The sequence below is a fragment of the Rutidosis leptorrhynchoides genome, chromosome 3 (assembly GCF_046630445.1).
Source record: "Rutidosis leptorrhynchoides isolate AG116_Rl617_1_P2 chromosome 3, CSIRO_AGI_Rlap_v1, whole genome shotgun sequence".
NCBI lineage: Eukaryota > Viridiplantae > Streptophyta > Magnoliopsida > Asterales > Asteraceae > Rutidosis > Rutidosis leptorrhynchoides.
The window spans coordinates 334,480,585-334,497,195 of NC_092335.1; the positions used below are offsets into that span (position 1 = coordinate 334,480,585).

The 16,611-nt window shown below is 34.4% G+C and overlaps 1 non-coding gene across 1 annotated transcript; it reads left to right on the forward strand.

Annotated features, from left to right (window-relative positions):
* The first annotated feature begins 15,842 nt into the window (after positions 1-15,842).
* Positions 15,843-15,949, forward strand: LOC139903569 (small nucleolar RNA R71). The gene has a single exon (XR_011778380.1). It is a non-coding gene; the product is annotated as a small nucleolar RNA R71 (small nucleolar RNA).
* Positions 15,950-16,611: the final 662 nt, after the last annotated feature.

Here is a 16,611-nt window from a genome sequence, read left to right on the forward strand (position 1 = left end):
TTAGGTTGTGATTAGAGTAGGCAATATAGAGTTCAGTGAACACTGGCTTGCTTAGAAGCATAATTCGCGTCAGAAGCAACATTCTTGAGATGTTGTAAGATGATCCGGGGTTGAGTAAGTGATCGCAAAGGAGAGACTTCTAATCTGATTAGCAGTACCTCAGAATACCTAAGATTGCACATCTGTTAATGTTAAGGCATAGCTTAGTATTAAGTGGTGGAGTATTGCTTTAGTTAGACTAACTGGGATTTAGAAAAGCTGAGACTTTCCTTTGGGGATATACTACTTTGTTTATGTACCTAGGATTCTATCCATAAGGTCGTTTAAACCCTCTAAGGTTAACGTTGGAAGTAGGGATATCCGTCGTAGCTAGAATCTTCAAGGCCTAAACTCTTAGTGACAAATCAATTAGGTTCATAGCCCAGTTGATTGAGGTTTAGTGTTTATTCTAGGAAGTTAAACTCTTGTGATAATTCCCCATCAGGATTCTATTCTTCATACCTATCTATCTTTATCTTTATAGTTATTGTTGGTCCCTTAATAAATAACAGGAGTATTGTAGGGGGTGAATACAATTCTTTTTAATTCTCTTAACAGTTAAACACAATTTAGTATTCAAGCAAGTAAATTAAATAGAGTCAAAGGTAATTTTTCAATGGTTATTCTTTATTGATTAAATCACAAAGAATTACAACTATCCTTGGCGGAATGATAGTTGGTTGATACAGATTTACCTAAGTGTAGCTATAGAGCGTTTTCTAAGCTATTACACGTTTTGGACTCTAAATAAACAACCCCACACCACTAGTTGTTACAATAGTGGATACAACAATTTATAGTAGTCCTATTATCCGTGTAATGGTTCTATTGTCCACCGGTACATAGGATGTCTGTACTTATGGGGACAACTGCATCAGAAAGCGTGCACTCCTCTTTCCTCTTTGGTAGCTATTTGTAGGAACACCACAATTCGGTTTGGCACCACTATTTGTTTAAACAAATAGAATGTTGTGTTCCCTAGGCATTGACAAAGTATAACACATGTCTGCACATACGTTAAACTTCTGCATTCCCACGTGGTCTTGTAAGGTCACTTGTCAGCCACCGACGCGTGTCCTTTTCTGTTCAACTTTGTCTTTAACTTCTGTTGAATAGTACGATTGATGTAGACAACTCAGGAAACTACTATGCTTGTAATGGAGCATAGCTATCTTGTGTAGTAAGCTGCATTCCAGCTGTGCTGGTTCTTCATTGCTGAGACACTTGATATTCTTGAATTGCTGGGTACACATCCTGTGCTGATTGAAGACTACTGTCTATCTTGTGCTGGTAGACTAAGCAGCAAACTAAACACTCGACACAACAATATCTGATGTCTATACATGAACAAACTTGTGCTGGCTGCACATAACATTTTTGCGCAAATAAATTACAGTTTTGTCATAATTAAATCCTTAATTATTTTGGGGACTCAACAATCTCCCCTTATTTGATGATGACAAAACCTATAACATTAAGAGAAAACACTAAAGTCAGTACTAAGGGACTTAATGAAAAATAGGCAGTAAGTTTGTCCCTTTTTGGTTTGTTTTGGGATCTTTTGCTGAGTTATCTATATCTTATAAAATGATATGATTTTGATGATAAACTCATTTCATTTTCATTACAGCAGAGTATATACAGACATTTACAAAATAGTATAATGAAGAATGAAAATAACAAAAGATACAATTATATCACTAGAAGGCTATATGTCTTTATCTTTATCTTTATCTTTTTCATCTTCAGACAGCTTTTCACTTTGAGGGCTGCCCAGGCTTCAGGAAACAAGTAAGGCACTTTAGCAGGGTCGAATACTGGAATCTGAGGAGGTAGAATGATGGGATCTCTTCTGTGTGGGCCTTCACCAGTAGTTTTCTTACCTTTAGGCTTTTGAGAAAGAACTTCTTCTACATTCACTACTGGTGCATTCTCATACTTTATTGCTTTCTTGAAGAGCTCTTGAAGTTCAGGTTTCAGTGTATCTTTGATACCACTTTTACCTTTGCCAATAAAGTACTACAGTATGTCCATCCATTTACTGAACCCTAAGGTTCTCAGTTCAGTGTAGTCTATTCTTTCTTGAACATTACCTTCCCTGCTGACAAAGAAAGCCCTTTTTGTGCCTTTGTGCACCTTGATGATCTTTCTTGGATTTGATCTTCTGGTTAGCACATCACCATATTTGCTCCTATAGTAATGATCAGATAATTCTATTGTTCGCTCAGTTTCTATAGGGGCAGCAGCAGATGCTTTCTTAGCAGCTTCCAGTTCATCGAATGCCTTGTCCTGCTCCTTAACAATGGCTTTAGCTAACTTGAGGGACTCAGCCTCTTGTTTTCTATCAGCAGCCAACTTAACTTCTTCTTCCTAAAGCCTCAGCCTCTCAGCATATTCGACATCAGCGTCCTCCCTTCTTTGCTTTTTAAGTTGAACACTCAAAAGATAATCATTGGCAGTAATGTTGAGGGATTTTATTGTAGCAATCAACTGTCTGTCTTCATCAGTAGTCATGGCATCACAGTATTGCTTTAGATCCATGTCCATATCTAGAGCCTCATAAAAGAGAGCTTTCTCTGCATCAGTATGTAGCCTTTAACCACTGTTTTATAGATACACACCAACTTCAATGCCGAATTCCAAAGCATTGATGTAGAATTGCTGATCAAGTGGATGGTACAGGAATCTGATGTGGCGTATCCTTTCAGGTATAGCTACTGCTCGTTGTTCAAGCAGTTCTGGAACAGTGATCTCCAGCCTGTAAGCCTCTCTTTCATTTGGATTCATCTTTCTTATGTCTGGCTCACTCTGTGCAGCTGGATCATCTTTCCAAGTAGTGTGTTTATCATGACGTTTTGGGGAAGATGGAGGATACATACGTGATTCTGCTATGCCAGAAGAACCCACTGAATAAAAGTTAATACGTTCATTCAGTGTCCTGTCAAAGTAAGCAAGAGTCCGGGCAGGAATAGGTGATTGAATAAATGTTGAACTCCCTCTGCCCCAGACTGTGAAGTCAGCAGTATCAATAGAATCAGTATCTTTGTTAGCATCCAGCTCATCCACCTTTGCTGGGTCTTCATCACTTGTTACACCCAGCCACACACTTCTGGCCGGGTCTTCTGATGTTAAAGCTAAGGGGTATAAAATACTATTAAATTTTACAAGGAAATACTATTAAATATGATACAATTTTACACAAGATATTTATTTATTTATAGAATGGATATACTTAAACCTTGCTACAACACTTTTAGGCAGTGTACCTAATCGTACAGTAGTGTAGTTTTTAGTAAGTCCGGTTCGTTCCACAGGGAAAATCTTTAAACAAAGCTTAACGCTATATTAGTTTACTTTTATAAAAATACAAATATATATATATAAGTAATATTATTATTATAAAGGGGGGTTTTTACCGTTTAATGACCGGTTTGTCGATTTTAAAACTTTAGTCACAGTTAAAACCAAATGTAAAATATTAAATAAATAAAAGACTTAATTTAAAGCGTAAAGTAAATAACGATAATGAAATTGCGAATAATAAAAGTGCGATAAAATAAACTTGCGATTAAAAATTACGATAATTAAAAGTGCAATTAAATACAATAACAATAAATAAAAGTGTTATAATTAGAAGTGCAATTAAATATAAAATAAAAGGAATTAAATATGAAATAAAAGAATTATGCTTATTTAAACTTCCGTAATCATGATGTTTGACGTGTTAATTTTAGTTTTATGCCCATGGGTTAATTGTCCTTTGTCCTGGATTATTTAATATGTCCGTCTGGTTTTTGTCCATAACAGTCCATCAGTCATAAATATAAAGTGCGAGTGTCCTCGTAAAATTATCCTTATACCCGAAGTTAAATATTCCAACTAATTTGGGGACTTAAACTGTAACAAGATTTTAATACTTTGTTTAATAATTACACCAGGATGTCGACTGAGTGTAACCCAAGGTTTTAATACTTTGTTAACAATTATGCCAAGTGTCCTTGTACATAATTTCACCCCTGTTTTAATAATTCTAATGATGACTATTAATCCATTCCCGTGTCCGGTTAAATGAACGATTATTCGTACATATAAATACCCCGCCCATCGTGTCCGATCGAGTGTATATGGTAATTTATAGGGACGTCTAATTATAAATCTTTATATTAACATTAACAAACTATTATTTAGTTAAACAAATATAAAGCCCATTAATAGCCCATAGTCTAATTTTCACAAGTGTCGTTCTTTTGTCCAAACCCCAATTATGGTACAAAGCCCAATTACCCAATTTTAGTAATTAGCCCAACATCATGATTACTTCGGATTAAATAAGCATAATAATAACTTAGCTACGAGACATTAAATTAAAAAGGTTGAACATAACTTACAATGATTAAAAATAGCGTAGCGTTACACGGATAGAATTTCGACTTACACCCTTACAACATTCGCTAACATACCCTTATTATTAGGATTTAAAATTAAAATTAAAATTAAAATTAAAATATAAATATAAATATTACGTATAGATATAGAGAGATTGATATATTGGATGCTAAAAATGATCAGAATTCGTTGGGTTTTATAGGGATTTTCGTATTTGGCTGCTCCGCGAGTCGCGGCATTTTTGGCCTCCATACTCCGCAACTCGCGGAGTTCGTAATTTCAGCTCACAAAGGTTTGGAGCCTTTCTTGCCGACGGTTTATAATATATTATATAATATATAAATAATTATAAGAATTATTTAAATATTATATTATATTTATGTGCATAGTTGACTTGTAATTTTTAGTCCGTTGCGTCGAGCGTTGAGAGTTGGCTCTGGTCCCGGTTCCGGATTTTCGAACGTCCTTGCGAATAATTTAATATCTTGTACTTTGCATTTTGAATCTTGTACTCTTGTAATTTCGAGACGTTTCTTATCAATAATTGGAACCACTTTGATTGTATTTTGTACTTTTGAGATTTTTGGTCGTTTGCGTCTTCAATATGTCGAATCTGTCTTTTGTCTTCACCTTTTAATATTTAAACGAATATCACTTGTAAATAGAACAATTGCAACTAAAAGCGTGTCTTTCTTGGGGAATAATGCTATGAAATATATGTTCGTTTTTAGCATTATCAAATATTCCCACACTTGAGCGTTGCTTGTCCTCAAGCAATATAGTCTTGAAATACTCACTTCTTTATTCTTCACACTTTGTACATCAGTGATTTCTATACGGCGGTATAAACAATGGTAGTAACGATATGGTTTACAGTCCCACATGACTATAAAAATTTAGATCCATTAAGGAAATTGGATCTTTATGAAAACATTTGATCTTTTGAAAATTAAATCTAGTTTTTACCCTAGATAAGTTTTCCGGAATAACCCTTCACCGGTGTTTGCAAATTATTTTTGTGGGTTTGGTGGGTTTCAGATTTGAAAATTTTAGCTCAAAACTTGCGGTTTTGTGTCACCCACTTGCTAACCTTATATTTGGAAAGCAACACGTCCAGTTTACTTGTCCCGTATATTACCTTTCGGTAAACTACCGTCCGGTTGTAAAGGAAAGCGTTGAACAAGCAACTGTTAAGGCAATGTCCCCTGACATGCTTTTAATTATGGTCTATAACGTGTCAGACGCAATTACTATCCTTGGTAGGAGCAATAGTAAAGCTCACCCTTATGATTTTTCGGTCTGGCACAAGGTCCTGTCTTTGACCATGCTATGCAACCACCGTTCTTACGGTTGACACCCGATTTAGTTCAGGTGACCTAATGAATTCCAGGTGAATTCCTAGGATTTTACGTTCAATGGTAATGAACGCATTGAAAATGGGTTTTCAGAAAACAAATCGGTTTATAATTTGATCAAAATATTTTTTCGTTCAAGCTCGAGTTTAGATATCATTGAATTCCATGAGTTTGTAATTCTCAATCTTTAAGGTCAATCTCAAGGATTGAGTAATATCAGGCTTAAAAGCTTATTTTTAATCTTTAAGGAGATTATCCTTTCTGGGGATCTGATTCATTAGTCTTATCAAGCTAATTTGCACGATGCCCCCCCATTGTACGAGATAAATCCTTCTCATGGTTAGGATAAATCTGACCACTTGGCGACCCTGTTTTATGCTGAGGTCCGTGGATTTCCTACTGATTTTAGTGATGACTTTTCTAGATTTTTCGTCAACCTACAGCTGGTCTGGACGACAACTTCCTGACCTAAATCAAGAAGTGCGTTTCTTTTTCGGAAGTCTTTACTTCCTTTTAATGATGGAATTGATTCATCGTGTAGATCCATCTCTTCTTTTCTTTCATCGGGTAAAACAGTTTAGTTTAGTCCAAAGCAAAAGTATTTTCAGTTATTTGTTACAGAAATATGTGACATATGTTTAAGATAACTTGGTAATTTTTCCCACACTTGGCTTTTATTTTCCTTTTTATTGTCCTCTATTCCATTTTAAATGAATTCTAACATTTTGGTTTGTTTCTCAATTTATGTCTTTTCCAAGGTAACAATAATTTCGGTGTTAACACCTAGTTTTATCGTTCATAAACATGTATAAACATGATTTTGAGTTCATTTAATTGAAAATTTTGAAAAAATTTACTAGAATTGGGTAGTCAGTATATAAGACTAGGGCTGTTCTTTATTATCAGAGAGCACTAGGTTCTAATACAACTACTGCTTTACTAGTATTTTTAATGGTAACCAAGTGTTTAAGATAAAAATTTAACCCCTTTCCCACACTTAAGATCTTGCAATGCCCTCATTTGCAAGAAATCAGTAACAATTTAAATTATTGAGGGTGATTTGTGTAAAAATGATTAAATTTTACCAAAGTTTCCAAATATATTGGCGTTTGTTTGCTGAATGATAAATGGTGCATATCATTTGTTCATTCCGTCTTGTTGTTATATCACATTTATTTTACATCTTGTCGTCAAAATTAGTTGCTTTTGCTGAACTTAATGCCAGTCTTTGAAAATGCGTTATTTTACCCTGTTGTGTACATAAAATAAACTGCAAACATATATACATATTTTTGAAGTTTGGTATATTACCCCACATTCAAAATTATTAAAATCTAATAATATAATTTAGAAAATTATAAAAACTAATACAAATCCATCATAAGTATTAAATGTATCAACATTACAAATTATAAAATAAATAAAACTAAGTAGACTAGGGATGATACTATTATATATATATATATATATATATATATATATATATATATATATATATATATATATATATATATATATATATATATATATATATATATATATATAATGCATAACCATAGGTGTTATAAAATGCTTCGGCTGGGTTATACGTAGGATACGGTGGTTGGATCTCTATAGACCAGGGAGGGAATATGCGCGATGGATTAGGAATATAGTTTCTACCTATATGTTGGCAATAAGCTAAGATTTAGTTTTGATGAACTTGCCAATCTTCAAATGCTCTATGTCTAGCATTTTCATACTCTTGTGAAGCTATAAACCTTTGCATTTCTGCCATTTCATTTCCCCCTCCTACATTACCTTGCTGTTGGTTTCTCTCAACCTGTGGATGTCTACCATGGTATTGTACTGCGGCGTTATTTCGCCTCTTCAAAACCTTCGCACCATGGTATACATTTAAACCTATTGTATCGCGGGGTTCTGGTTCTTTGACTAATAATCCCCCCCGACTTATATCCACACCGAGATATTCAGCAATCAAAGTAATAAATATACCACCTCCTATTATGCTATGCGGTCTCATCCCTCTAACCATAGCTGATAAATAATAACCCACACAATAAGGTATACTTACAGCGCTTTGTGGGTCTCGAATACACATATGGTAAAACAAATCCTTTTCATTTACCTTTTCCTTATTCTTACCTCTTTGTGTAATCGAATTGGCTAAAAACCTATGAATTACTCATAACTCTGCTCTATCTATATCCAAATAAGAGTAATTTCCCCCTTTGAATCGGTGATGGCTAGTCATTTGACTCCATACACCATGCGTATCAAAATTTTCGTGTATCTTCCTACCGTTCAATATCAACCCTCTACAATCGGCAGATGCTAACTCCTCAGGTGTATATATACGTAAAGCCTGAGCCATGTCTAGTAAAGACATGTGGCGCATCGAACCTCCTAACAAAAATCTAATAAAAGATCGATCGGTTAAACTAGCTACCCGATCATTTAATTCTATACTACACAACAATTCTTCACACCATACTTTATATACAGGTCTACGTATGTTGAATAACCGTACCCAATCGTTAAAAGTAGAATTAACATACCTCTGTGCAAGTAATTCCCTAATTGGCCCGGCCAATTCTACAGCTTCTAATGGTCCCCATTCTATGACCCTAGGTACTTCAACAGCTTTAGAATGAAGAGTATGCAAACCCCTTTGGTATTTTGGATAATCTATCCAAAGTCTGTCAAATCTCAGGTTCGGGTGCAAATCTTCTAAGTGCATATCAGAAAATGTCATGACTGGATGAGGTATATCTTGTTTGTAGTAGTTATCCACCTCCTGTTGTTCCGCATTCTCAGCAGGAGCATTGCGAGCTTGGGATGACGATTCACCCCTTTCAGTCTGCAAAACACATCAAACACAATTTTTGTGCATCCAAATATGCATTAGTGTCAGCAAAATCATCAATCAAAATAATTACAATGACATGATCAATTTATATCAAACTTAAGTTCATTTTCATATTTTCATCAAATCTACACTTTTTCAATTAAGCATATACGAAAATGTTCGCCAAATTCATAAGCATTCAACTCAAATAACATGTCAAAATAATCATTAATAGCAATTAAACAAGTTTCAAATGGCATTATCTCTCAAAAATCAAGTTCATGAATTTTAGACTTGAAAAAGTCCACTTTAATTCTCAAAATCATGTTTAGGCTCAAAGTTTGGATCATTTAACTACCTAAACATGTTACACTACTTAATTTATCAACAATTCATGACAAAAATTGGCCATAACCTGTTTATATCAAAAAGCCCCAAATTGCTCAAGAACACAAACCCTAGATTACTCAAAATTTGAAGTTTAAGGCTTCTAATCATGTTAAATAGCGTCAATCTAGGTTATACAAGCATAATACATAAACAATTTAAGCATAATTACACTAAAAAGCATCAAAATCGAATTGGGTATAAAATTGCTCAAGAACACCAATTTTCGGATTAAATGGTGTTTAGGTGTAGAAATTTACCGTTTTTCTTGAGTAATTCCTTGATAGCATCCTTCTCAACATGATTTTAGTAAAAGATTTGATGATTAACTGTCAAAAATTGCGAATTTGGGAGTGTTTTCTCGGGTTTTTTCGCAGTATTTTCGCAGTTTATTTTTGGTGTTGTGGTGTGTGGACTGAGCTGATTACGTTTTTATTTTTTCTGGGTTTTGGTCCCTCCGCGAGTCGCGGTGTTTGACCCTTCAAACTCCGCGAGTCGCGGAGTTTGTATTTTTTTTTATATCTTATACTAATTAAAACAATTAAGTAATTAATTTTAAAATTTTGTTTTCCTTGTTATTTAGGACGAGGTCGTTTCGAATCGATGTCTAAGTCCGTCCTTCAACAAAATTTTAAAATTTGTCTTTTTCAAGCGATTGTTTTAAAAGCTTAGATTTTTGGTTTTTTTTATGTTTTTGGCATACTTTAATTCAATAAGATTAAAAATAATGATAATAAAAGTTCTCGTCACTCCCTCGAGTAAAGCAATTTCGGTTCAATGACCTAGTCTTCAACTTACGACGAATTTTAAAAATCATATTTTTAACTTAGCGAAATAAAGTAAATTTTTGTTTTTAAATTCACACAACTTAAATATAAAATTCAAAATTAATATAAAAAATTCACACCAAACTTACAATTTAAAATGCATAAAAATAAAATTCATATTTTAAAAATTAAAAATTCACACCAAACTTAATTTAAAAATTCATATTATAAATTCACACCAAACTTATATTAATTTTTCAAATATTTACAATTTTAAAAATATTTATTAATTTAAGATTTATATATTAATTTTAAAAACATGGTAAAAATAAAATTAAAAATCTTTTTGGCTTTTATCCCACTTTAATCAATCAAATATTATCAAAAATATGCGCCCCTCTTTTCGGTAAAGTAATTTTGGTTCCAAGACCTAATTTAACTCATGACGAATTTTTGAAATATTTTGGGTTGATTGATTAAAGATATTTATACCTTAAGAATAAACGTTAAATTTCGCAGTGATGTAATAAATTTTTGTATGATATCAATAATTTCGGTCGCCAAACCTAATTTTATTCAATACCAATTTAATACTTTAGAGCGAACAAATTAGCGTTTATTATCAAAAGGTTAAAAATAAAAATAAAAATAAAAAAACTGTACAGACTTACCTGTGAGATGGTATTCTTAGTTATATGATCTATCCCATTCATAAGATAGTCGGTTTAATTGGTTTTCCATGGCTACATAGGCGTAACCTCGAGCATTCAGTGTTTTTTCTTCTAAACATATGAACGGTCCGTCTCTGCATAAAGTAACAAATTCGGTATTTGAATAGGTTTGATTATTTGAACATTTACCTCCATGTGACCATTTTCCGCATTTGTGACATCTTTCTAGGTGTCGTGCTCTTCTCTTCGCTGCGGATTTTGATTTTCCTTTACCAAATTGTAACTTATTATCTTCGCATCTGGATTCTTTTCTTACTCCGTCCAATCTTTCTCTGATTACTGATACTATTTCACTCGGAAGTGTGTCATTATTACGTTTAGTGATCAAAGCGTGTAGCATTAGACCATGGTTTACTTCATAGGCAGTCTTCATTTCCTAAAAAATAAAAATTCAGAATGGGGGGAGAAGACTAGTTCTTTAGGGTCTGCTAGGGAAAGACCATTCGGGTTTCATTTTCGAGAACTACACGAAAACAGAAAATCTAACTCTAACAGAAATACATATTATCCTTTAAAGACTTGATTCTCCCCATACTTAGTTAGCTGTGGTATCGAAATTGTGATTAACTTCGTTGTCGATTTCCATTGGACTATCTATGTAATGTTTAACTCTGTGACCATTAACTTTAAATTCAATTCCATTTGAATTTATTAATTCTACTGTTCCGTATGGGAAAACTCTTTTGACTATGAATGGTCCAGACCATCTTGATTTCAATTTTCCAGAAAATAGCTTGAATCGTGAATTGAAAAGAAGAACTCTGTCTCCTTCTTTGAATTCTTTTAAACTTCTGATTCTTTTATCATGCCATTTCTTCGTTCTTTCCTTATAGATTAACGAATTTTCGTATGCTTCATGTCTTAATTCTTCTAATTCGTTTAGTTGACTTAATCGTAGACGTCCAGCTTCATGCATATCAAGATTACATGTCTTCAAAGCCCAAAATGCTTTGTGTTCAATTTCTACTGGAAGATGACATGCTTTTCCGTAGACGAGTTTAAAAGGTGTGGTTCCAATTGGAGTTTTGTAGGCTGTTCTAAAAGCCCAGAGTGCATCCTCCAATTTAATGGACCATTCCTTCGGATTTGATCCTACAGTTTTCTCTAGAATACGTTTTAAAGCTCGGTTGGTATTTTCAATTTGTCCACTTGTTTGTGGATGATATGCGGTGGAGATTTTATGAGTTACTCCATATCTTTTAAGAACTTTCTCAAGTTGATTATTACAAAAATGAGTTCCCTGATCACTTATTAAAGCTTTCGGTGTTCCAAACCTTGCAAAAAGACGTTTTAAAAAGTTGACTACAACTCGTGCATCGTTAGTTGGGAGAGCTTGTGCTTCCGCCCATTTAGATACATAATCAATGGCAACGAGAATATAGAGATTATTATGAGATTTTGGAAATGGACCCATAAAGTCAATACCCCAAATGTCAAATACTTCACATACTTGAATGACATTTTGTGGCATTTCATCACGTTGACTTATTTTTCCGGCCCTTTGATAAGCATCACAGGATTTGCAAAGAAGGTGTGCGTCTTTGTAAATTGTAGGCCAATAGAATCCAGCATCATAAACTTTTCTTGCTGTTAGTTGAGGCCCATAATGCCCTCCTGTTGGTCCTGTGTGATAATGGTTTAAAATTTTACTAGCTTCATCTCCGAATACATATCGGTGTATTATTCCATCGGGACAACTTTTAAACAGATGTGGATCTTCCCAAAAATAGTGTTTTATATCACTGAAGAATTTCTTTCGTTTTTGGTACGACAATCCTTTTTCAAGGAATCCACATACTAAGTAGTTTGCATAGTCTGCAAACCATGGAATTTTATTATAATCTATCTTCAATAGATATTCATCAGGAAAGTTGTCTTGTATGGCCGATTCATTTAGAACTTCTAAATCAGGATTTTCAAGACGAGAAAGATGATCAGCGGCGAGATTTTCTGCTCCTCTTTTATCTCGGATTTCAATATCGAATTCTTGTAAGAGTAAGATCCAGTGGATTAATCTTGGTTTAGCATCTTGTTTCGAAAATAGGTATCTAAGAGCAGAATGGTCGGTATAGACCACTGTTTTTACTAGAACGAGATATGAACAAAATTTGTCAAAAGCAAAGATAATAGCAAGGAGTTCTTTTTCAGTAGTTGTATAGTTCGTTTGTGCTCCTTGTAACGTCTTATTAGCATAATATATAGGTTGAAATCTTTTTTCAATCCTTTGTCCTAAAACGGCTCCCATTGCAAAATCACTTGCATCGCACATTAGTTCAAACGGTAGATTCCAATTTGGTGTTATCATGATCGGCGCATTAGTAAGTTTCTGTTTAAGAATATTAAAAGATTTGATACATTCATCTGAAAAGATGAATGGAGCATCCTTTTCTAGGAGTTTATTCATAGGAGTGGCAATTTTAGAAAAATCTTTTATGAAACGTCGTTAAAAACCGACATGCCCTAGAAAACTCCTAACTCCTCTAACATTGGTGAGATGTGGAAGTTTAGCAATTACATCTACTTTAGCTCTATCCACTTCAATTCCTTCTTTTGAAATTTTATGTCCAAGAACGATGCCTTCTTTAACCATGAAATGGCATTTCTCCCAATTAAGTACTAGATTTGATTGTTCGCATCTAATAAGCATTCGTTCCAGATTAAATAGACATGATTCAAATGTATCACCGAAGACTGAAAAGTCATCCATGAAAACTTCCATGCATTCTTCTATCATGTCGTGAAAAATCGCCATCATACACCTTTGAAAGGTTGCAGGGGCGTTGCAAAGTCCAAATGGCATGCGTTTGTAAGCAAAAGTACCATAAGGGCACGTGAACGTGGTTTTCTCTTGGTCCTCGGGTGCTATTGGAATTTGAAAATATCCGGAAAATCCATCTAGAAAACAATAGTAACTATTTCCGACTAATCTTTCCAACATTTGATCAATGAAAGGTAAGGGAAAGTGATCTTTTCTGGTGGCGTCATTTAATTTTCTATAATCAATACACACACGCCATCCGGTTATAGTCCTAGTAGGAATAAACTCATTTTTCTCATTTGTAATGACAGTCATGCCACCCTTCTTAGGCACGCATTGAACTGGGCTTACCCATGGACTATCAGAAATTGGATATATCAAACCTGCATCTAGCAGTTTAATAATCTCTTTCTTAACTATATCTTGCATATTAGGATTTAGTCTTCGTTGGCGTTGCACATACGTTTTATGACCTTCTTCCATAAGGATTTTATGTGTGCAATACGAAGGACTTATTCCTTTAATATCATGAATCTTCCATGCAATAGCTGGTTTATGAGCTTTCAACACAGAAATGAGTTGTGATTTCTCATTTTCAGTAAGAGAAGACGATATTATTACAGGTAATTCAGATTCACCATGTAAATAAGCGTATTCCAAATGATTTGGAAGTGGCTTTAACTCTAATTTCGGAGGTTCTTCTATCGATGATTTATATCGATATCTGTCTTCTTCTTTTAGCATTTGAATTTCTTCTGTTGTTGGTTCATATCCATTAGCTATAAGTGTAGCTAACATTTCAACTTCATCAATTGGTTCAGCTCCTTCTCCTAAAGAACATTCTCCTGTTCCTTGTAATTCTGAAAATTCTTCTAACAATTCTGCATGTGAATCTATAGTTTGAATATAATAACATGTATCATCTGCAGATTGTGGTTGTTGCATTGCTCTATCAACTGAAAAGGTAACACTCTCGTCCTCTATACTTAGGGTCAATTTCTTACCGAACACGTCTATCATTGCTTTAGCCGTGTTTAAGAATGCTCTTCCTAATATGAGAGGAACTTGAGAATCTTCTTCCATGTCCAGAACAACAAAATCTACTGGAAATACTAAAGTACCAACTTTAACTAGCATGTTCTCCATTATCCCTCTAGGATATTTTATTGATCGATCGGCTAGTTGTATGCTTATTCTTGTTGGTTTCAATTCTCCAAGGTCTAGTTTAGCGTATAGTGAATACGGCATTAGATTTATACTAGCACCTAAGTCTGCCAATGCTTCTATTGAACTAAGACTACCCAGAAAACATGGAATTGTGAAACTTCCTGGATCAGATAGTTTTTCTGGTATCTTATTCAACAGCACTGCCGAACAATTAGCATTCATAGTAACAGCCGAGAGTTCTTCCATTTTCTTTCTATTTGAGATTAGATCTTTCAAGAATTTAGCATATCTAGGCATTCCTGAAATCACATCAATGAAAGGAAGATTTACATTTATCTGTTTAAACATATCCAAGAATTTGGATTGCTCGGCTTCAAGTTTCTCTTTCTTCATTTTACTCGGGTAAGGAAGTGGTGGTTGGTATGGTTTAACATAAGGTTTATCCTTAACTGTGTTATCTTCATTAACCTTTTCAACTACCGGTTCTTTTTCCTTATCTTGATCAGGTTGTGGTTCTTGTAGAGTAGGAATAGCTTCATCAGAAGTTACAGGTATTTCAGGTGGTTTAAGTGTTGTACCACTTCTTGTGGTAATGGATTTAGCTGTTTCATTCTGGGGGTTAGCATTTGTATCACTAGGTAAACTTCCCGGTTTTCTTTCACCTATTATCCTTGCTAGGTTACTTACTTCTTATTCCAGATTTTGAATAGAAGCTTGTTGATTTCTAAATGCTTGAGCATTTTGTTCATTAGTTTGTTTTTGGGATGTGAAAAACTGCGTTTGAGTTTCAACTAGCTTCGTCATCATATCTTCTAAATTCGGCTTTTTATCATTGGTTTGTTGTGGTGGTTTGTTTTGAAAATTAGGTCTTTGCTGATTGTAAGTATTGTTGGATACTTGTTGATTGCTAGGACCTTGTTGGTTGTTGTATGGAATATTTCGGTTATAGTTCTGATTTTGATTGTAAATAGGTCTTGGCGGTTGATAATTATTCTGATAATTATTTCCAGGTCTTTGGTTTAGATATGAAACATTCTCTCTTTGTTCCATTGTTAGTTCAATACTGAGACAATCTTTTGTCAAATGTCGTCCTCCACACTGCTCACAACTAATTTGTATTGAGTGAATATCCGTAGTCATCTTTTCCATTTGTCTCTCGACAGCATCTATCTTTGCGGAAATGGAATCTAAGTCATGGCTAGAATAGGCTCTAGCTGCTTTAGATGATCTAACGATATCTTTTTCTTGGTGCCACTCATGTGAGTGGGAAGCAGTGTTATCAATAATTTTATAAGCATCAGTTTCGGTTTTCTTCATAATGGAACCACCAGCTGCTATATCTATGTCTTTCCTTGTAGTGATGTCGCATCCTTGGTAGAATATTTGTACTATTGACAGGTGTCTAAACCATGTTGAGGACATCCTCTTAATAACTTTCCAAATCTTGTCCACGCCTCATATAGAGTTTCATTTGGCTTCTGTGTGAACGTAACAATTTCTCCTTGAAGTCTTACGGCTTTAGATGCAGGAAAGAATTGTTTAAGAAATTTTTCAACTAAAACCTCCCATGTATCAATCGCCCCTTCAGGTAACAATTCCAACCAATCTTTGGCTTCTCCCTTTAAAGTCCAGGGAAATAACATGAGATATATCTGTTCATCCTCCACTTCTCGGATTTTAAATAGAGTGCAGATTCTATTAAAGGTACGAAGATGTTCATTTGCATCTTCCTTCGGCGCACCACTAAATTGGCATTGATTAGTCACCATATGTAGAATTTGTCCTTTGATTTCATAATCTGGCGCATTAATGTCAGGATGAGTAATTGCGTGACCTTGGCCAGTGCGTTTAGCTCTCATTCGGTCTTCCATACTTAAAGGTTCTAGATTCTCCATAATTGAATTTGTTGAATCGGAATCACTAGAGGATTCTGATTTAATGGTTCGTTCCTCAACAATCTCTGTTTGAATGATTGGTGGTTCCGGAGGAAAGTTTAGTGGTTCAGGATCTATGAATCGTCCCTGAATATTCTTCGGATTCTCAATTGTGAGATCGGGTTCAAAAAATGGATTATCGAAAATTTGAACTGGAGTACTTGGTCGACTGGATGACGATTCTAAAGAAAAATCAACGACGGTAATATTTGCTAAATGTCTTGATCTAGTTACAGGTG